Below are 24,178 nucleotides of genomic sequence, written 5' to 3' on the forward strand. Positions count from 1 at the left end.
CATGGAACCCGGAAGTAGCTGTGGGTGGCGGCTCAGTGTTGGCGGTGCAGTTTTGGGAGGTGGCTTAGTTGTTGGCTGTGATTTTTCTGTGGGCGGTGGCTTAGTGTGGGCAGTGACTTACGAGTTCTGTGATTGGGCAAAAATTATCGAGCGGCGGTAATCCGGATTTCCGTCTTCCGAATTCCGATCGGAAATGCCGATTGGAAATGCGGAGATATCAATTTCGCAGAATCCGAATGAGGATCCCTACTCATTACCTCCATCTAGAGCTCTTCTGCATAAACTGTGGTGGATTCACCACATAGAACAAATACAGTGAATGATAACCAATACCAATTCAACCCTATTTGTGCTGACTGGATTGGCAGATCCCCTTTTGGGACAGCCCACTCAAGTTCAGCTCTGAATATACCACCTACAGGCCTGGCTGCACCCATAACAGACCCGGATCATCCACTGGGAAAACCTAGGCAGCTTCCTAGGTCCTGTAGAGAATCTAAGGGCCTGGTAGATGCTAGCCCACACCAAATCCTACTAAAAAGCCAGGTGACCGTCAATGGTTGGCAAAAACTGCTATCTTGCCTAGGGTGCCCTTTTCATCTTAATCCTTTTCTGACCCATAATGACTCTTTGTTAAATACTTTGCCTCTTTGTTCAAAAAAAGAAAAGAAAAGCTAAATCTGCTCCTCAGATTTAGTTTTGCATTTCAATGATATAGACGCTCTTTATTTATTGCGAGATTACCCTGTTATGTAACACTCTCTAAATCAACACACTAATTGTATGCACTGGCTCATTGTACATCTATAATTCCCATTGGAATTTCTCATTATTATGCTTTGTCTTTGTTCTTTGGCCTAAATTTAAATAAACATTTATGGTTACAGAAAAAGTAGACTAACTACCTAAACACTGACGTGACTCTTTTTGGTAGAATGTAGTAGGCAAAAGTTTCTTTGGTCTTGACCTCAGCCCGCATGAGACTGTGCTGAAGCAATATTATGAGCCTCTCCTATTGTGATCACATTATCTGTCTTCTTCTTGCCTATTTTATTTAATTTACCGTATTTTTCGGACTATAAGATGCTCCTGACCATAAGATGCACCTAGGTTTAGAGGACAAAAACCAGGGGAAAAAAAAAATATACTAAACCTGGTGCATCCATGGTGAATGGGTATCTTAAATCCAGACTATAAACCAACCTGTTCAGTTCGGCATTTGCAGAAATATAATTTTTGCTGTGTGAATACTTCATCCTGCTACCAACTACTGAATCTGAGAGAGCCTAAGCGCTTTGAGTCCTATGGGAGAAAAGTGTTAAAGAAATGTTATTGTTGTTATTGTGGATTATGCCCCCTTGTACCTCTTTTGTCTCCCTGTGTCCTCCTCTGTCCCCCTGGTATCCTCCTCTGCCCCCCCCCCCCCCCCCCATGCCCCTTTGTGTCCTCCGCTTGTCCCCCTGTGTCCTCCTCTGCGTGGCTGGTTGGAGGTTCGTATTGGCAGTCGTTAACAAGCCAGGAACTCCCTGCATTTGGACTATAAGATGCAGTGACTTTTCCCCCCACTTTTGGGGGAGAAAAAGCAAGTCTTATAGTCCAAAAAATACAGTACTTTCTTTTCTATACCCCTGTAAATTTGGGGCCTCAGCCTGTTCTTCTAGAAAACAACACTCACTTTTTGCTAGCTTCCTCTTTGGCACAACCTTTTTGGACCTCAAATTATTTGGTGGGAGTGACAGAAGGATGATCGAACTATGTGATAGAAACTCATAAGCTATTTGAATTATTTTGATTTGTTGAATATTTTACATTATTGATTATGCTTACCTAAAATAAGAATGTTCCACTGAACACATTAAAGGACAACTGAAGGGAAAGTCATATGGAGGCTGCCATATTTATTTCCTTTTAAGCAATGCCAGTTATCTGGCTGTCCTGCTGATCCTCTGACTCTAATACTTTTAGCCATAGACCCTGAACAAGCATGCAGCAGATCACGTGTTTCTGATATTATTGTCAGATCTGACAAGATTAGCTGCATGCTTGTTTCTGGTGTGATTAAGACAATGGCAGCGGAGAACGAGGCTGCTTGGGTGCCGGCGTGGGAGCGATCTGCGCGGAGGGGATGGAGGATGCCCCAGGTATGTATAAAACGTTTACTTTCCATCATCTCAGGTTTACTTTAAGGTGTACCCGAGGTGCATGTCAAATGGGACACAGAGGCATGTTCACTTTCTTATGCCAAGCCTCTGTGACCCCTTTGCCTCGCTGCCCCCCCCCCCCCCCAATTTACAAACAGCTAGCTTGCTAGTAGATTAGAGGGGATGGGGTGTCTTTACAGGGAAGGCACCCTATCAGAGCCATGACATTGGCCCTCTGCCTCCTCCCCGCCCCCTTCTCCTCCTCTCAGTACTCTGTGTTCTTGTGACCCCCAGGGTCATGGCCATTTTTTTTAACAATAAATCAAAACATAAAGAAAAAGAAAAAAGAGCGTCAGTACTCAATGCTACCTTATCTGGATTTTTAGTTTTTCACCTGGCTAGGTTAACTTTAAGGAGGAGCTGTCAGCCATACTATCTCAAGAAAAAAAACATACATACCGGTAAGTAGATAAATACTTGCTCTACTTACACAACATGTGTAATGCACTGTCCATGTTTTCATTTTAGTGATTTTTCTACAGTAAAAAAAGAGAACTCTTTCTTAGCATTTCTCATTTTAACTGTGGCTATTTTGAAGCCAATTCTGATGTAATTTCCTTCCTTACTCTCCTCTGCCTGATTTGCCCGCCCTTCACTATAGAAAGTGCATTGTCTTATTATATATGCTCAGCGCAGAGTCCAAAAACAAAAGACGAGTCTTCAACAAAGGATAAAAGCAGGCAAATCTCCACCACAATAAATATTGGGTTCACGGCACAGCTCTGCAATCATGGATACCCAAAAAGGAAAGAGGCTTACCAGCTGGTGACAACCCACATTATAAGGTTGTATCAACGCTTTGGTAGGACATCAGGAAGCAACAGTCTGTCCAGGATCCACCAATTCAGCAATGATTCCTCTCACGAATGGATATCAGTAAACATCATAAAAAACAAACAAACGGCAACTCTAAGTGTAAACCGTTTAATATAGAGTTTTCATAGTAAAAACAGCTTAAAAATAGCATAAAAATAGCATAAAAACAAAACTTACATACGGGGCCCATGCAATGGGAACCCCGAGAAAGTTGCACGCGTGTATGGGTCAGCAGTAAAGAACAGTATGAAGGTGCCGCCTGTCTCCTTCCCAAGGAAAACTCTATATTAAACGGTTTACACTTAGAGTTGCCGTTTGTTTGTTTTTTATGATGTTTACTGATATCCATTCGTGAGAGGAATCATTGCTGAATTGGTGCATCCTGGACAGACTGTTGCTTCCTGATGTCCTACCAAAGCGTTGATACAACCTTATAATGTGGGTTGTCACCAGCTGGTAAGCCTCTTTCCTTTTTGGGTATCCATGATTGCGGAGCTGTGCCGTAAACCCAATATTTATTGTGGTGGAGATTTGCCTGCTTTTATCGTTTGTTGAAGACTCGTCTTTTGTTTTTGGACTCTGCGCTGAGCATATATAATTTATCTGTTTGTGAACTCTGGACATCGTTCTTCTCTCAGCAGCGGCCACTTTGTTTCCTTGGCGCTGATACACATATGCATCCCTTTAAGGTAGCCATACACTGGTCGATTTGCCATCAGATCGACCAACAGATAGATCCCTCTCTGATCGAATCTGATCAGAGAGGGATCATATGGCTACCTTTACTGCAAACAGGTTGTGATTCCCCATCTGTGAAGTTGCCGCCAACCCCCCCTCCCGCCAGCTATACATTACCTGTTCCGCTAGCGCATGTCCCCGCTCTCTCCGCTATCTTCTTCTCCGCGCTGGGCTCCGAGTCCTGCTGGCTTCACTGAACTTCCTGTCCGGAGAACAGTAGAGGGTGCTCTACTGTTTAAACTTCCTGCCGGAACAGGAAGTTCAGTGAAGCCAGCCAGACTCGGAGCCCAGCGCAGAGAAGAAGACAGCGGAGAGAGCGGAGACACGCGGCGGCGGAACAGGTAATGCATTGCAGCTAGCGTCGGTTGTCGGGCATTCGAATGCCGCTATCGCTGCACTCCCGACCCGCCGGCGATTGAGCAAAATCTTCTGCACGGACAGAACAACGGGAATCGACGGGAACTATTGATTTCGGACGGAAATCGATCGTTCTGTCAGCGTTTGCGCAACGATTTCACAGCAGATTCGATCACAGTGATCGAATTTGCTGTATATCAGTGGGAAAATCGTTAGGTGTATGGGCCCCTTTAGCATGAGAAATATTGGCCAATCAGAGAGGAACAGAGGTGTGAAAGGGGAAACAGGAGGGAAAGAGGCTTCAGCCAGTCAGGCTGCATTAGTTAAAGTGAACTAGAGACGAAGCACCCTCATGTATTTTTTCATATATATCAGTGGAAACACTAGAGAAAACACCTACCCTGCTCTCTGTTTCATTCTTCACTGTTCAGCTTTCTTCTTATTGCCCTGATAAAATCCCCCACTGAGCATTCAGTCTGGCTTTGCTATAATGACTCAGCTATAATGATTCCTGAGCAGAGCCACAAGGGGGCAGGCTTGGGCTTGAAAAGACATCAGAGAACAAAGACTCAACTATAATGATTCCTGAGCAAAGCCAGACTGAATGCTCAGTCAGGTATTTTACCAGGGCTGATAAGAAGCAAGCTGATCAGTGAAGAATGAAACAGAGAGCACGGTAGGTGTTTTCTCTAATCTTCCCACTGATATATATAATAAAATACATGAGGGTGCTTCATCTATGGTTCACTTTAAGTCTGAGGGGAAATAGAGAAGCAAAAAAGAACAAACAGCATGCCCTTAAACTTCCTTTTTGTGTACCAAATTTTGTGTGTACCAAATAAGAGTCAGTTAAACTGGGGAATGATCATTTATCAACAAGAAAAGTAATTGTGATGTTAACTTTTAAATTGCCTGATTAGTATCCTTATTACTTGTTTACCAGATAAAAATAAAGAATTGATTTTTGATTTTATGCCCGACGGTTAGACTTTACAAGCCAGCATGGTACCCTAACGCAAAACCATCTGTCATGGGTTACGGAAAAATTATGCTTAACAAAGTGTTAATGTTCTTTTTTTTTTTTTTTATTGATACAATATATACCATATTTTTTGGACTATAAGACGCTCCTGACCATAAGACGTACCTACGTTTAGAAGACAAAAACCGGGGGAAACAATATATATCTACTAAACCTGGTGAAAGGGCATCTTGTGGATTATGCTCCCTTTCTACCTCATGCCCTATCTTGTGTCTCCCTGTGTCATCCTCTGCCCCCTTGTGTCCGCCTCTGTCCTTGTTGTGTCCTCCTCTATGCCCCTTTGTGTCCCCCTTGTGTCCTTCGTTTGTCCCCATGTCCTCCTCTGCATGGGCACAGTACAGGGAGTCCCCAACATTGTGGCATGTTGGAGGTTTGTATTGGCAGGCGGTCACAAGTCAGGAACCCCCTGTATTCGGACTATAAGACGCAGTGACTTTTCCCCCCTCTTTTTGGAGAGAAAAATTGAGTCTTATAGTCCAAAAATACAGTATGTATCATAGAGATCTGTAGGTATCTGAAAAAGCTGCTTCTATTTCTTAAAGAATTGTTGGAATACCTTGCGGTATCTACCTCTGCAAGATCACTAACTCACTAGCGTTGCGATCAAAAATATTAAGTAAAGTGGAGTTCCTTCCTTCTACAACAGTAAACGTTATAGATGATGGTTTCTCTTGGAATAATCTCAAAGTACTCAGTTTGTATTTTTATATAAATTTGTATTTTTCAAAAGGCGATATATTTACAGCAGAAAAATATGAATCTTCAAGATGTTCAAACGTTCAAAGTTCCATGAAATGTATCTTGCAGATATTAAATTGTAGATCTAAAGTTGGTTAATGTTGAACTATTTCTGAGTATCTTTAATAGTTGCTAAGAATACAATGTTCAAAAATGATGCTAATAAATAAATGCTAACTCTCAATGCTTAATTGGCAAAGCTAAATGTGCAATGCTAAGAGTGCTAAGAATCACCAGAATATAATATCAATAAGGCATACCTCTCCTCAATTATGTAGAAGGTCTCACCCCAAGGTAGCTGTTGTCGAGATGTGAAAAACCTGCCATTCTACCTCCCTTTTTTATACCCAATTTTCAAAATGGCTGAAAAATTGGAATTTCCCACCAACGTATTTTCCATATCTTGGAATGTTTTGTGCGTCATTCAACTTATCTTATGTACAAAGTCTGACATTTAATTAATGAGGGTGATATCGTAATTAATTGGGTACGCACGCAATGACCTCTCGATTAGAGAAGTGTTTGAGAATCTGGGTCTCCGAAATTAAAAACATCACCCATATCTACTTTCCATGATGTGTTTGCTTATGATGACATCTGTGTCTAAATTGGCCTGAGGTATGCCCATTTCTTTCTGAAATGCTGTCGGCCATCTTGGCCCACCAAAATACTTAGGTCTTTAACCAACAGTATTCAGACTTACAGTAAATGAATACTTATTTAAACACTATACTATCCTTAACGAGTCATCAAATAATGTGTATACTGATCATCTAGCTAAATAATTTCATGATGATGGGGAGCCCCAGCGGAAGGTTCTTTTTTTCTGGGGCTTCCATTATACAGTGCAAAAAAGAGCAACGGTAAGTGGTGGCGGCAAAGGTATTGGCGAAATCGGCAAGGATATGGTGGAGAGCGCCAGTGCCAGGGGAGCCTGACATTGGTGTACTGGATGTTGAGGGAATATTGGGGTGCCAGTAAATGAAAAGTTGGGTACAGTGGATGTCAGGGACTGTCTGGGTGCCCCGCGCTGTAGCCGTGGGAGATGGTAGGGGATTGTTGGGGTGTCCGGCACTGTAGCTGTGGGTGTGGGGGGTGGTAGGGGAGTGTTGGGGTGTCCAGCACTGTAGGGCCAGACTTTCGGTGTACTGCCTAGGTGGTTGGTACTGTAGCTTTGGATGTCAGGGGAATGCCGGGGGGAAGCAAGAAATTTGGACTAATGGACGATTTGGGCGCCGCCATAGGCACTAATGCAATTATTGGCTATTGGGTGCCAAAAGCCGAAATTTGGGCTCCCGCTAAATATCGTTTTGAAAATTAGAACATTATAGTTTTTGAAATTTATTTTGATTTGAGAACATTAGAACATTATAGTTTTTGAAGTTTTTATCATTTTGAAAATTAGAAAGTTTTAATTATTGAAATTTTTGTTCTTTTGTATTTAACAATTTTTTTGTAAATTATTGTTTTCAAATTTAATCAGAAAGTTATGGGTTAGGTATCAAAAAGGGGGTTTGGTTTTAAGGTTAGGCATCAGGATGGGGGGGTTAGGGTTAGGCGTCAGGAAGGGGGATTTTAGGTTTATGTGTACGGTTAGGCATCAGGAAGGGGGGTTTTAGGGTAAGGTTCAGGAAGGGGGGTTTTAGGATTAGGCTTCAGGAAGGGGGGGTTTAGGGTTAGACTGGGTGTCAGAAAGAGAGTTTTAGGGTTAGGCATAAGAAGGGGGGGTTTAGGGGTAAGCATCAGAGGGGGGAGAATTCTGTGTGAGAGTAGGTTTAGGTTAAGCTGTAGTAAAATACCGAACATTTACCAATGTTTTACTATCGTTATTGCCACTGTAAATATTTATCATTTTTATTCGGTGTCCACTTCATGATGGTATTTATTGTTTACACTTATATCAGCTTCACCCGTGCCCATTTTTCCTCATGCCCCTAGGTTATGCATGCATGCCGGGGTGTCTGACACTATGAGTGGAGGTGCAATGATTTAACATGGGAGCAATGTTCCGGCAAATGACTCTTATTTGTCTGCACTCGGCTTCTTGCTCAGCCATCACCCAAGAGATGCCAGCAATTGATTTCTGGTAACTAAACCACGTAGAAATGTTATATTTATGATTGATTTTTTTTTCTTTAGGAAAGTGGAGAAATGCATTACCCTTCTTATTCTGACCTGTAAGACTAGCCTCCCATTGCTTTTTCTCTAAGCCTAATTGATTCCTGAACCTTACTTCCCAAATTGTTTAGATAAAAAATATAGATATCATTAAGACACACCCCTGTCACACCTGTATTCACACCCCTGCCACAGCTCCATTCATGCCCCTGCCACACCTCTATTCACACCCCTGCCACATCTCTATGCACACCCCTGCCACACTTCTATTCATGCCCCTGCCACACCTCTATTCACACCCCTGCCACACCTGTATTCATGCCCCTGCCACAGCTCCATTCATGCCCCTGCCACACCTCTATTCATGCTCCTGCCACACATCTATTCACACCCCTGCCACACCTCTAACCACACCCCTGCCACAGCTCCATTCATGCCCCTGCCACACCTCTATTCACACCCCTGCCACATCTCTATGCACACCCCTGCCACACTTCTATTCATGCCCCTGCCACACCTCTATTCACACCCCTGCCACACCTGTATTCATGCCCCTGCCACAGCTCCATTCATGCCCCTGCCACACCTCTATTCACACCCCTGCCACACCACTATTCACACCCCTGCCACACTTCTAGTCACACCTCTGCCACACCTCTATTCATACCTCTGCCACTTCGCTTGTCATGCACACCACAAACAATTCATCTGAGATGTAGGTTAAATTAAGTTCAAACCAAACTGGTCTTTTTGAACATCACTGGTATTCACTCCATATTAACATTTGAAAAGAAGACATTTATCAACTTAAAGGACAGGAATAAAGTTTGGAGTCAATGAAACACATTTTTTCACTCAAAACATATATATATTTACACAGATCTGTACATCAGTGCTGAAAGAGGGACATTGGAGGAGGAAAGAGAAAAAGAGGGATTTGGTTCGAAAAGCGGGTCTGTCCCTCCAAGAAAGAGAGAGTTGGGAGCTCTGCCTAAACACAAGTGATTTATCATGAGTATTACTCACCTTTCATCATCTTCCATACAGTACCCAGTCCACTACTGTTCTGCTGATATCTTTAGTGACAGTACATAGAAGGCGAGCACCAATGTCACCTCCAGTCTACTGTAGCACCTGAGAACTGCCCACATTATCAGATCACAGTCTTCCCAAGCTGGCAGTAGAGAAGTTCCTACTTTGTGTAACGTTTGCGGAATCGTTTCCGTGGTCAGCGCAGAAGACGCGCTCTGACACAGCGGAAATCCTCCACAAACGTGTAATTTGGAAGACCCAGATTAGGTGCAATGCACCAGTAGAGGGCAATTCCCACCAGCAGATGGAGCTGTGGAGTGCAGACGAGCACAGCCTCTGCACGGCCACAGATGCCAGTAGGGAATTGTACAGATAAGGCAAAGTAGGGCACGATAGCCCTCTAAGAGAGAGAGCACAGAGACAGACTAAATGTGTGTTCCCCAATCTAGCACCCAGCGACGGTGAACAGACATCTGCAGAAACAAAAGCGGGAATGCAATCGCAGGAGAGAGGCGATTGCCAGAAGTGACACAAGGCTGAACAGAACAGAGCACGAGAGTAGCAAAGGCACAGCAAACAACAATCAGAAGATAAAGAAAATAACAAACGATAGCCAAACGTGAACACCGCACCCATTCGCAACAGCGAACGCGCCTCAGCACGATCACCGCGCGTTAAGCACCCAGTGATAAGCGTGCCACCCCAACTAACCACAAGTAATACAAATGAACACAAATAGACTGAGACAGACAGAATGAGCGATCAACACAGACAAACAGGTTGCGTAGACGCTTGCTAACCGGTTGCCTCACACCAGGCAACAGCAGGCGTAAACACAGGACAAGACAGACAGACAGACAGGTGGGGCTGCCAGTAGCAACCACTGCTCTGGCTAGCACCCCTAAGGCAGAGATACAGAAGGAGGCACTGCCACTACCACTAGAGCAAGTGTGATCCAGACAGATGAACAGAAGGGGCTACCAGTAACAACCGCTTCTCTGGTTAACACCACAAAGGCTGAGATACAGAAGGAGGCACTGCCACTACCACTAGGGCAAGGCCGATCCAGACAGATGGAGCAGCCAGCAGCAACCGCAGCTCTGGTCTACACTCCCAGACAGACAGAACGATTTCCTGTCGACCACCGCTGGTGACAGGACAATCGCAACAGAAGGAGGCACTGCCGCTACCACTAGGGCAAGTGCGATCCAGACAGATGAACAGAAGGGGCTACCAGTAGCAACCGCTGCTCTGGTTAGCACCCCCAGACAATTCCCAGAACGATTTCCTGTCGACCGCCGCTGGCGACAGGACAATCGCAACACAAAGACTGTACAGACAAAACAGATAATACAATCTGACTGCACTAGAGGGAAATCCTAGTACAGTCCTAAGAATTACTCTAAGATAATCTTTGACAAACAGGCAAGGCTGACACTCTAGGAGTGTTAGCAGTAACAAACCATTAAGATGACCAGCAAAGGATTCTGGGAGAACATGGCATTTATACTGCCAGCCTTCAAAGGAGGCAGGTAGGCAGTTTGCATAACGAGATACAGAAGGAGGCACTGCCACTACCACTAGGGCAAGGCCAATCCAGACAGATGGAGCAGCCAGCAGCAACCGCAGCTCTGGTCTACACTCCCAGACAGACAGAACGATTTCCTGTCGACCACCGCTGGTGACAGGACAACCGCAACAGAAGGAGGCACTGCCGCTACCACTAGGGCAAGTGCGATCCAGACAGATGAACAGAAGGGGCTACCAGTAGCAACCGCTGCTCTGGTTAGCACCCCCAGGCAATTCCCAGAACGATTTCCTGTCGACCGCCGCTGGCGACAGGACAATCGCAACACAAAGACTGTACAGACAAAACAGATAATACAATCTGACTGCACTAGAGGGAAATCCTAGTACAGTCCTAAGAATTACTCTAAGATAATCTTTGACAAACAGGCAAGGCTGACACTCTAGGAGTGTTAGCAGTAACAAACCATTAAGATGACCAGCAAAGGATTCTGGGAGAACATGGTATTTATACTGCCAGCCTTCAAAGGAGGCAGGTAGGCAGTTTGCATAACGAATGCATGCAAATTCCTCAGCAGCAGAGCAGGTCTGAAACTTGCAAAGCAAAGACAGGTCTCTTTTCCAGAGACCTGCAGCCCTCAGACTTAAGGAATGGTCAGTAGATTCCAGACGTCTCTCAAAAATGGCGTTTCCAAAAAACTCTAACTGAAGACTCATGAAGGTCGGGACAGCCTGACAAGGCCCAATTCTAGAGTCAATCCTCCCGAAACCGACCTCGTCGGCAGCAGAAGCCACCGAAACATGCCTATCAGTACTACAAGCCTCAGCGGAACACCCATTAGAACTGTGAATGCCAGAGAAGAAGACATCAAAACCCTCCAGGCAATACCCACCACCTTCCAGGGAGCATCCGAAAATACCAAACCTGCCACAATACCTGTTTGAAGTCTCACTTTCAACACAAAAGCTACTGTTGATCCTATCCAGGGTACCAAGCAAAATTTCTCCCGGAATCTCCCAGAACCCTTTGAAGCTCCGCAGAGATCCCAAGAGGCCAGAACGCTCACCAGGCTCACATGGAGAACTACCAAGAACCCTTATGGAACCTATGATTATTCCGGATTCAGAATTACCAGGACACCCATCAAGATCAGGACTTTCAGGGACCACTTCTGGGCATGCAAGCAGGCAGGCAATATCAGAACATGTCTCCACAGAGGAAGCTTTTGAGCATGCTGGTAACCGAGGCACACTTGGGCTTTCTGGGTCACAGAGCACATTGGGGTACACCAGCACAGGAGAAACCTCAGGACATGTCAGGGGAACTGCCAACCTCAGAGTCCGACATGACAAGACCAAAACCAGTACCGGGCAGAAAATCATCACGAGTAGAAGTCACAGGTACTGGTCTTTCAAAAGAAGACTCGGACTCAGACACAGAAGTTTCTGTGACTGTAATATCATCTAACCAAAACTCATCATTGACTACACATGAGTGAAGCTCCACAAGAGCTGCAAAGGTAGTCAGCACAACAGCAATGCCCACTGAAGTGGGCAAAACCTCAGACAGATCTAGGGAGCAGAAGGCATCTCCTAGAAGTTCTGCACCCTTTAGGAGGGACTTGAAAACCTCCAAAACATCAAACAAGATCTCAAAAGTGTCATTTTCCAAGTTTTCTAAGAAGGATTCTGAACTATCCATGTTACAGGGCCGAACATTAAATACCTCCTGCGGACAGGGCAGATGTCCCAGGAATGGTTCTACCATATGCTGAGACTGAATTTCATCATCAAGACAAGGATCATTGACTACACATGAATGAAGCTACACAAGAGCTGCAAAGGTAGTCAGCATAATAGTAATGCCTACTGAAGTGGGCAAAACCTCAGACAGATCTGGGGGCAGGAGGCATCTCCTAGAAGTTCCGCACCCTTTAGGAGGGACTTGGAAACCTCCAAAACATCAAACAAGACCTCAGAAGTGTCATTTTCCAAGTTTTCTGACAAGGATTCTGAACTATCCATGTTACAGGGCCGAACATTAAATACCTTCTGCGGACAGGGCAGATGTCTCAGGAAGGGTTCTACCATATGCTGAGACTGAATTTCATCATCAGGACAAGGATACACAGGAATATCTAGTGAAACTAGCTCTGATTTTCTGAGTTTCGTTTCACTGCAGGCAGAATCCTCCATAGCAGTCAAACCAGACTGCAATTCTAAAATAGCAGAGAAACAGGTGAGAATAGTAGCAATACCTAGACGAGCCTCTAGGGTCACTGCAGGAGATTTTATACAAGGCAATATTGACTCATCCAGAGTACAGGGTGGGAAATCATTACTTACCTCAGTATCAGATTCGCAAAACCAAAGCGCTGTCTCACCCATAGACTCGGCTAACAATGTCGAATCCGAGGAGACAGAATGCAAAATTTGTGAATCCAAGATCGCTTTAGGTTGCGAAACTGACGCTTCCAAAGCGCAAGCCTCCGCAATCTGTGGAGCGGACTGCAAGGTGTTCAAAGGGTTACTTTTGAGGCTGCATGGTTTAGGAATTTTCTCCATAGCAGGATTATGTGAAAAACAGGCATCAGATCGCACAGATTCAAACTCCAAACAAAGAGAAGAGAATCTATCAGAATTCACACAGGTGTCCACAAACAAGGCACACCCATTCATTTCAGGTCGCACAGTGTTTAAACTCACTTGCTTTACCCCAGAAAGGCAGGAATAATCATGTGACAACGGTGTCTCTTTATTGGAATCAATTAGTTGGTATGTGTGCAATTCATGCAAAATCGTCTGCCACACACAAATCACTGGATCCACAAAACACTCGTCACACTCATCAGAATCAATCAAAATGTACATAGAATCAAGACAAGCATTCAGAATATCTTCGCTTTTTGCGATGTAAAAATCGCAAAAGGCCTTCCAATCAAACTCAAATTCCTCCATCAAAGCTCCCAACTCCCACGGAGCAAACGGAGGTTCAAACAACCCTGTATCAAGATAACATTCATATGGGTTGGACTCAGGAACATGCACAGATTTTTTAACTGCTTTAATATAATGTATGATCCTACCTATAATAGGATCCACATATGCTTTTGCCTTAGGCAATGACATCTGAAGCAAATCGAACATTCCCTCTACCCTGGGAATTTCGGTTTGGCTGGTCATCCTGTAACGTTTGCGGAATCGTTTCCGTGGTCAGCGCACAAGATGCGCGCTGACACAGCGGAAATCCTCCACAAACGTGTAATTTGGAGAACTCAGGTTAGGTGCAATGCACCAGTAGAGGGCAATTCCCACCAGCAGATGGAGCTGTGGAGTGCAGACGAGCACAGCCTCTGCACGGCCATAGATGCCAGGTGGGAATTGTACAGATAAGGCAAAGTAGGGCACAATAGCCCTCTAAAAGAGAGAGCACAGAGACAGACTAAATGTGTGTTCCCCAATCTAGCCGTCACCCAGCGACGGTGAACAGACATCTGCAGAAACAAAAGCGGGAATGCAATCGCAGGAGAGAGGCGATTGCCAGAAGTGACACAAGGCTGAACAGAACAGAGCACGAGAGTAGCAAAGGCACAGCAAACAACAATCAGAAGATAAAGAAAATAACAAACGCTAGCCAAACGCGAACACCGCACCCATTCGCAACAGCGAACGTGCTATTACTGCAACACATTACCTGGGTTGTAACACGTGTTACCATAGCAATGAGCACATTACCCTGTCAACAGGAGTTGAAGTAAAAGCCTAACGTATGCTACTTCCCTGACATTAATATCCAGAAAATTGCCATGCGCTCCCTGTGCACAATAGTTTTACCAGAACCATGTGAATCAGACCCCATACCAGGCGCGTCAATAGGGGGATATGTCCAGGGCACTGTCCCGAACCTATTGCTGGGGTTCGCTGTATGTTGCCTGCCATAGTGCCCTATGCTGGGGGATGCTGGAGCAGCGTCTCTGTTGCTATGGCATAGTGTTGGGCGAACAGTGTTCGTCACTGTTCGGGTTCTGCAGAACATCACCCTGTTCGGGTGATGTTCGAGTTCGGCCGAACACCTGACGGTGCTCGGCCAAACCATTCGGCCACATGGCCGAACTAAGAGTGCATGGCCGAACGTTCCCCGAACGTTCGGCTAGCGCTGTGATTGGCCGAACGGGTCACGTGGTTCGGGCCCGAACGCGCTCTGATTGGCCGAACGGTCACGTGGTTCGGGTAAATAAATACCCGAACCACGTCAAATCTCCGCCATTTGTCTGTGGGTTTAGCTTTGGGTAGGCAGGCAGGGTAGTTCGCTCTCCAGCCACGCTAGCCAGGGTCCCCCCCAGTCATTGTGTGTCGCTGCTGGGAACAGTAGTACACCGCTCGCTCAGCCACACTATATATAGCATTGTTTACTGCCACTGTGTACCTCGCTCAGCCACGCTATATATATAGCATTGTGTTTTCTGACACTCTGTGTACACGGCTTAGCCTGACTAATATAGCATTGTGTGTACTGCCACTGTGCACCTCGCTCAGCCACGCTATATATAGCATTGTGTGTACTGCCACTGTGCACCTCGCTCAGCCACGCTATATATAGCATTGTGTGTACTGCCACTGTGCACCTCGCTCAGCCACGCTATATATATAGCATTGTGTTTTCTGACACTCTGTGTACACGGCTTAGCCTGACTAATATAGCATTGTGTGTACTGCCACTGTGCACCTCGCTCAGCCACGCTATATATAGCATTGTGTGTACTGCCACTGTGCACCTCGCTCAGCCACGCTATATATAGCATTGTGTGTACTGCCACTGTGCACCTCGCTCAGCCACGCTATATATAGCATTGTGTGTACTGCCACTGTGCACCTCGCTCAGCCACGCTATATATATAGCATTGTGTTTTCTGACACTCTGTGTACACGGCTTAGCCTGACTAATATAGCATTGTGTGTACTGCCACTGTGCACCTCGCTCAGCCACGCTATATATAGCATTGTGTGTACTGCCACTGTGCACCTCGCTCAGCCACGCTATATATAGCATTGTGTGTACTGCCACTGTGCACCTCGCTCAGCCACGCTATATATAGCATTGTGTGTACTGCCACTGTGCACCTCGCTCAGCCACGCTATATATATAGCATTGTGTTTTCTGACACTCTGTGTACACGGCTTAGCCTGACTAATATAGCATTGTGTGTACTGCCACTGTGCACCTCGCTCAGCCACGCTATATATAGCATTGTGTGTACTGCCACTGTGCACCTCGCTCAGCCACGCTATATATAGCATTGTGTGTACTGCCACTGTGCACCTCGCTCAGCCACGCTATATATAGCATTGTGTGTACTGCCACTGTGCACCTCGCTCAGCCACGCTATATATAGCATTGTGTGTACTGCCACTGTGCACCTCGCTCAGCCACGCTATATATAGCATTGTGTGTACTGCCACTGTGCACCTCGCTCAGCCACGCTATATATAGCATTGTGTGTACTGCCACTGTGCACCTCGCTCAGCCACGCTATATATATAGCATTGTGTTTTCTGACACTCTGTGTACACGGCTTAGCCTGACTAATATAGCATTGTGTGTACTGCCACTGTGCACCTCGCTCAGCCACGCTATATATAGCATTGTGTTTTCTGACACTCTGTGTACACGGCTTAGCCTGACTATATAGCATTGTGTGTACTGCCACTGTGCACCTCGCTCAGCCACGCTATATATAGCATTGTGTTTTCTGACACTCTGTGTACACGGCTTAGCCTGACTATATAGCATTGTGTGTACCACTGTGCACCTCGCTCAGCCACGCTATATATAGCATTGTGTTTTCTGACACTCTGTGTACACGGCTTAGCCTGACTATATAGCATTGTGTGTACTGCCACTGTGCACCTCGCTCAGCCACGCTATATATAGCATTGTGCTTTCTGACACTCTGTGTACACGGCTTAGCCTGACTAATATAGCATTGTGTGTACTGCCACTGTGCGCCTCGCTCAGCCACGCTATATATAGCATTGTGTTTTCTGACACTCTGTGTACACGGCTTAGCCAGACTATATAGCATTGTGTGTACTGCCACTCTGTGTACACCGCTCAGCCAGACTATATAGCATTGTGTTTACTTCCACTCTGTGTCTGCTGGGCCTGGGAACAGTAGTACACCGCTCACCCGCCACTGTATAGCATTGTGCTCTGTGTCGCTGCTGGGAATAGTGGTACTGTATAGCATTTCTGTACTGCCACTGTACTGCTGCCAGTCAGCGTGTACTGTAAGGATAAGTGAAATGAGGAAGAAATCCGGTGAAAGAGGAAGGGGCAAGGGAAGAGGTGTTTCCCCTGACGGTTCACGTACAGGCCACAGGGGAGCACCCAAGAAAACCCACTCAATACCGCCCATGTTGTCCAGGACAACAACCCTCACAAATCCAAAAGAACAGGACCAGATAATTACTTGGATGACCTCTCAAACGTCCAGCAGTGGGTTAAGCAGCACCAGCACATCACGCACGAGGTCCGAGTCCTCAGCCAGTTACAAGGAGCCAGTGGGCACAAAGCTGACACAACCGGCAGCGACACCACGCACACAACTGCCAGATAACCAGTCCTATGAATTACCTCAGGACACAATGGGGTATTCGCAGGAGCTATTCCCAGCCCAACAAACTTCCACCTATGAAAGGTCAATGGAGGAACAGCCAGAAATGTTGTGCCCGGATTCACAACCATTAACTGTGGGAAATGCACCGCGCACTGAAATACAAGGCGAGTCAGAGGAGGACTCGGAAACCCAAATCCCAGAGCAAGTTGGGCAGGAGGGGTTGCAATTGCAGGAGGTCGGCCGACAAGATCTGGAAGACGACGTTGGAGTGAGCTGCGCAGAGGTTGTTCTGGGGAGCTCTACTCCACGGCGGCGGGCCCCCACAATGACATATGACGAGTTTGAGGAGATGGAAGAGGAGGGTATGGACAATGTGGACAGAGACCCAGATTTTATTTGTGAACGAGAACATCGCCGTCGTAGCAGCAGCACAGATGAGTCTGTTGAAGAACCCACTGCTGCACGAGTTCGCCTTGTGCCACAAGGTAGGCGGCGCGCAATTTCAGGCACCACAAGCGTGGAAGTTAGAGTGAGAGGCAAAAGAGGAGGAAACAGAAATCGCCAGTAAGGAGGCAGGTGCTCCAAAGTCTGGGCTTTCTTTGAAGACTGCACTGAGGATGTTACCATGGCGATTTGCAAGGTGTGCAAGACTCGCCTGAGCAGGGGGAAAAGTATTAACAACCTCTCCACCACCAGCATGAGCTGCCACATGCTATCCAAACATCCCACTCTGTGGGCAAACGCGGCAGGACAGGGTACCAGCAACACTGCCTCCCTTGGGTTCACCAGACTCACCACCAGACCCGCCTCAGCAGCAGCAGTAGCCCAGCCATTGCGTGGTTCACAACATTCACAAACATCAGACGACGCTGACACTGTCACTTTCCGGAGTAGTGCTCTTGAGGTCTCCCAGTGTTCATCAAACACAACAACCAACAGCCCTTCCGTGTGCAGCGCTACGGTTCAGTTGTCTGTGTCGGAGATGTTTGAGCGCAAGAGGAAATTGCCAGCAAATGACCCCCGGGCCGTGGCAGTAACAGCCAGCATAGCCAAGCTTCTGGCCTGCGAAATGCTGCCATATCGAGTGGTGGAGACAAACAGCTTCAAGGGCATGATGTCAGTGGCCATCCCACGTTACGTGGTTCCCAGCCGCTACCACTTTGCGCGCTCTGCAGTGCCTGAGTTGCATGAGCACGTGGTCAGCAAAATAACCCGAAGCTTGAAGAATGCCGTTGCCTGCAAGGTTCACCTCACCACTGACACTTGGACGAGTGCGTTCGGCCAGGGTCGATACATCTCCCTTACCGCGCACTGGGTGAACCTTGTGGAGCCTGGCAGCGATTCCTCACCTGCTACGGCGCGGGTGTTGCCCACGCCGCAAACAGCTGCACCGCCGTCCCTCCCACTGGATAACAACAGCAGCACCTACCTCTCTGACTCCTTCTCCTCCAACGCATCTCAAAGCTGTACCTCATCCGGAAACGCTAACCCAGCAGCAGTAGGATCGTGGAAGCAGTGCAGCACAGCTGTTGGCATGCGTCAGCAAGCGTTGCTGAAGCTGATCTGCCTTGGGGATAAGCAGCACACAGGGGAGGAAATTTGGAAGGGAATAAAGGAACAGACGGATTTGTGGCTGGCACCGCTGGACTTGAAACCGGGCATGGTTGTGTGTGATAATGGGAGTAATCTCATTCGCGCTTTAAGGTTGGCTAAGCTGACACACATCCCTTGCCTGGCGCACGTGATGAACCTAGTAGTTCAGCGGTTCCTGAGGACATACCCAGGCGTGGCCGATCTTCTGTTGAAGGTGCGTCGAGTGGCCAAACATTGTAGAAATTCCAGTACTGCTTCGGGGGCACTCGCCAAGATGCAGGAGCGCTTCAATCTCCCCCACCATCGCTTGCTGTGTGATGTCCCTACGCGCTGGAATTCTACGCTGCACATGCTAGCACGCTTTTGTGAGCAGAAGAGTGCAGTGGTCCAGTACATGACGGCGCAGTACCGAGGCGCATCCGGACAGCTGCCAAGCTTCTGTGGATCCGATTGGGCCAACATGTTGGACCTCTGCCAAGTCCTCCAAAATTTTGAGCAATCCACGTTGCTTGTGAGCAGTGACAACTCTTCAGTCAGCATTACCATACCACTGCTGTGTTTACTGAAGAGGTCAATGTTGAAAATCAAGGAAACAGCTGTCATGATGCAACTGGGGGAATCTGAAGGAGAAAACGATCAGCGTGATGGTACCAACATCAGGCCATCCGCCTCAGGGAACGCTGGCCCCAGCAGCTATGACGAAGAAGAGGAGGAGGAACAGCTGGAGTTGGAGCAGGAATTTCATGCCACCACTGACGAGGGCCAGAGCGGTGCACGTTGGACTTCCACAATTCAGCGCGAATTGTCAGCAGAAGCAGACCAGGAGGAAGGTGACGACTATGATGCATCACAACAACTATCACAACGCTCACAAGAGGATGATGAGGATTCTGGTAGGACTCTTGCACACATGGCTCAATTCATGCTAGACTGCATTGAACGCGACCCACGCCTTGTGCGCATTCTGGACAACACCAATTACTGGGTTTATACCCTTCTGGATCCACGGTACAAACACAATGTTCCAAAACTGCTTGAAGAAAGAGTCAGACAGGTCAAAATGGAAGAATACCAGCAGGCCCTTGTGGAGACTTTAGAGAGGAGATTGACATCCTCCCCCTCCTCTAGCCAGTTGTACGCCGACAGACTGACTTCCGCAAACCCAGGACGACCAGGAGGGCAGCAAACAACGCAAGCCGCAGCTAGTGCCCAAAAGGGAACGGTATCGGCAGTGTCCTTGGAGTGGGAAAATTTTCTGACACCCATGCAGCAGCAGCCCACTGAACAGGAAGCGTGCAGATCCACCTCCAACACCGATCGCCTGGAGAAGATGGTCAAGGACTACATGTCAGATGACGTAGCTGTGTCGAACAATCCATCTGCACCCTTCAACTATTGGGTATCGAAGCTAGACACCTGGCACGAACTGGCAATGTACGCAATAGAGGTGCTGGCTTGCCCGGCAGCCAGCGTTATGTCGGAACGCTGTTTCAGTGCTGCCGGAGGCATCGTCACAGATCGGCGTATCCGCCTCTCCACAGAAAATGCAGACCGTCTGACTCAAATTAAAATGAATCAATCTTGGATTGGAAACGACTACGCAACACTCCAGGACCCCAACCAAGTAACATGACCAATGAACATCTGGGATGGTGTAGCGTTTCCGGTCCCTGTTTATTGAACCTCTCATCTGTATTACATTTATGACTGCATGGCGGCAAAAAGCATTGCTGCTATATCCGCACGCTTTTTGTCCTCATGCAAGGCCTGGGTTGTTGTGTCTCAAAAAGCATAGCCTTCTCCTCCTGCGCCTGCTCCTGTTCCATCACGTGTGCTGCTGTTGCTGGGTTAGCGTTGCCGGTCCCTGTTTATTGAACCACTTATCTTTATTACATTTATGACTGCATGGCGGTACAAAGCATGCTATCCGCACGCTTCTTGTCCTCATGCAAGGCCTGGGTTGTTGTGTCTCACAAAGCGTGGCCTTCTCCTCCTGCGCCTCCTCCTGTTCCATCACGTCTGCTGCTGCTGGGTTAGCGTTGCCGCGTGGTCCCTGTTTATTGAACCACTTATCTTTATTACATTTATGACTGCATGGCGGTACAAAGCATGCTATCCGCACGCTTCTTGTCCTCATGCAAGGCCTGGGTTGTTGTGTCTCACAAAGCGTGGCCTTCTCCTCCTGCGCCTCCTCCTGTTCCATCACGTCTGCTGCTGCTGGGTTAGCGTTGCCGCGTGGTCCCTGTTTATTGAACCACTTATCTTTATTACATTTATGACTGCATGGCGGTACAAAGCATGCTATCCGCACGCTTCTTGTCCTCATGCAAGGCCTGGGTTGTTGTGTCTCACAAAGCGTGGCCTTCTCCTCCTGCGCCTCCTCCTGTTCCATCACGTCTGCTGCTGCTGGGTTAGCGTTGCCGCGTGGTCCCTGTTTATTGAACCACTTATCTTTATTACATTTATGACTGCATGGCGGTACCTCATGCAAGGCCTGGGTTGTTGTGTCTCACAAAGCGTGGCCTTCTCCTCCTGTTCCATCACGTCTGCTGCTGCTGGGTTAGCGTTGCCGCGTGGTCCCTGTTTATTGAACCACTTATCTTTATTACATTTATGACTGCATGGCGGTACCTCATGCAAGGCCTGGGTTGTTGTGTCTCACAAAGCATGGCCTTCTCCTCCTGCGCCTCCTCCTGTTCCATCACGTCTGCTGCTGCTGGGTTAGCGTTGCCGCGTGGTCCCTGTTTATTGAACCACTTATCTTTATTACATTTATGACTGCATGGCGGTACCTCATGCAAGGCCTGGGTTGTTGTGTCTCACAAAGCGTGGCCTTCTCCTCCTGCGCCTGCTCCTGTTCCATCACGTCTGCTGCTGCTGCTGCTGGGTTAGCGTTGCCGGTCCCTGTTTATGGAACCTCTTATCTTTATTACATTTATGACTGCATGGCGGTACAAAGCATGCTACCTGCACGCTTCTTGTCCTCATGCAAGGCCTGGGTTGTTGTGTCTCACAAAGCGTGGCCTTCTCCTCCTGCGCCTCCTCCTGTTCCATCACGTCTGCTGCTGCTGGGTTAGCGTTGCCGCGTGGTCCCTGTTTATTGAACCACTTATCTTTATTACATTTATGACTGCATGGCGACAAAATGCAAATTGCTATCCGCACGCTACTCGTCCTCATGCAAGGCCTGGGTTGTTGTGTCTCAAAGCGTGGCCTTCTCCTCCTGCGCCGCCCTCCTCCTGTTCCATCACGTGTGCTGCTGCTGGGTTAGCGTTACCGGTCCCTTTTCCTGGAACCTCTTATATGTATTACATTTATGACTGCTTGCCGACAAAAAGCATGTTACCTGTGCAAAGAAAACAGACATTTCCCGCATTTAAAAGACAGTTTTCCCTTTGAAACTTTAAAATCGATTTTCTCAAAAACTATAACCTCTTTTTGCTAAAAAATTTTTTCCTCTTGTACCCACTCCCAAGGTGCACATACCCTGTAAATTTGGGGTATGTAGCATGTAAGGAGGCTTTACAAAGCACAAAAGTTCGGGTCCCCATTGACTTCCATTATGTTCGGAGTTCGGGTCGAACACCCGAACATCGCGGCCATGTTCGGCCTGTTCGGCCCGAACCCGAACATCTAGATGTTCGCCCAACACTACAATGGCACCATGCAGTGCCCAGAAGTCATTACTGCTCAGGCCAGGAGCATGTACAAGACGTAGGCATGCAAAGGGCAGAGCTACAAATGCATAGAGTCCGGCTGCAGACTCACATGGGGCCAGGCAGCCAGTGAAGGAGAAGTGGAACTTTTTTTTCCTCACTAGCTGCCCAGCCTCATGCGATGTCTGCTGGCGGTCAGTGTAATGCATCTCTAGCTCTGCCCTTTGCATGCCTCCGTCTTGTGTACGCTTCCGCATACACTACCAACAAGCCCAGCCAAACCCAGCAACATCACAGTCCGTCAGACAGCCTGGCAGCATTGCAGCCAGCCCAGAATCACCATCCAGCCAAGCCAGCTAGATCAGCATCACCACCAGCCAACCAGACCAACATCACCACCAGCCAGCCCAGCTTCACTGCCAGCCGACCCAGCACACATCACTGCCAGGCCAGCCAACACAGGATCATTACCAGGCCAGTCGAGCACAGTACCCAGGCCAACATAGAAACCAGGTGAGGGGACACTCTGTCTATTATTGTGAAATGCCTTTTTATGATATTTCTATGTAGGAACACACCTGCCACACTGTGATTGATGCTATATGTGGTGCATTGCAAGTGGTCCTTATGCTGCACCGCAACGCACCACTGTGAAAGTACCCTAGATCAGGAATGAGCAGAAACTAAGCCAGTGCAAATCATTTATAGTTCGCATCTACGCATCGTAGTTCGTAGGCGAAGTTTCAAAACTACACTTATGCATTTACGCGTTGGGAAGTACCGCTATGCGTATTTTATGCACGCTACGAGTAGTTGACTTGTGTATTGCGAAGTAAGCTTCGAATGGGGTAAATGCGTCTATTTTCCCGCATATCAATCAAAATTTCGCTTGTGCATGCCCAGAATATTATTGCTCATTGTATGCGTATAAAATTACGCATTGGGGGAAAGTACGCATACAAGAGTACTATTTAGGAGGATTTAAAGGGGAATTCATGTGTCAATTTTTCCGCATGGGGCTATGCATAATTTCGTATTTTAACACGTAGTTTATGAAATGCATCCGTAGTTGAAATTTGATTTAGTAGTTCGTAGTTTGGCGAAGCGTAATTGCGGAACTACGCGGATTTCCAGCATAGCGTAGTTGGCTCACTACGATCATCCCTGCCCTAGATTACATTGCTGCTAAGTTCATGTCCTCCCCGTGCCTCCATGCGCTTCCTCTCTCTCCCACTGTACGTAGGCGTCACACTGCGTGTGATGGCAACCGGCGGTCCCCGGCTTCAAACGGCAGTAAGGGGACATTGAGAAACGCTATCTGCCACTGGATATCCGCGAGTTAGTCTAAGTGCTTCCTGTATAATCCGCGACATGTACATGGAGATCTGAGAGGTTAGACACTTCCTAGTGTCTGTAATGCGCACATATATATATATATATATATATATATATATATATATATATATATATATATATATATATATATTTGTATAGAGGCGTGCATTCTATTGAGCACACGGGTTGTAGGATGAAGACTTACTCCACACTCAATCAAGCAGTCACTGTTACTATGGACTACTAAATGGGCCCAAAGATAATCTATATTTCTCAGCATAGTCTTTATAAGGAGTGCACTCCAGGACTGAATATTATCTATATATGGTACCGGTGCCCTATTTGTTAGCCATAGCTGCTTTATGGGGGTATTTTTTAAATGTCAGTAATTTTTTGTACCAATTTGAT

The 24,178-nt window shown here is 47.0% G+C and overlaps 1 protein-coding gene across 11 annotated transcripts in view; it reads right to left on the reverse strand.

Moving 5' to 3' along the window:
- The window catches only part of CHRM2 (cholinergic receptor muscarinic 2), a 365,548-nt gene that overhangs the window by 10,874 nt on the left and 330,496 nt on the right, over nt 1–24,178 (reverse strand). The window contains exon 1 of one of the 11 annotated variants that reach the window (XM_068277889.1): nt 6,153–6,191. The exons of the other annotated variants lie outside the window; for them this stretch is intronic. The gene's annotated coding sequence lies outside the window, so the exon portion shown is untranslated. Of the gene's footprint in view, nt 1–6,152; nt 6,192–24,178 lie in introns of those variants that run through there. 11 annotated transcript variants of the gene reach the window in all.

The sequence above is a fragment of the Hyperolius riggenbachi genome, chromosome 3, assembly GCF_040937935.1.
Source record: "Hyperolius riggenbachi isolate aHypRig1 chromosome 3, aHypRig1.pri, whole genome shotgun sequence".
Classification (NCBI taxonomy): Eukaryota; Metazoa; Chordata; class Amphibia; order Anura; family Hyperoliidae; genus Hyperolius; species Hyperolius riggenbachi.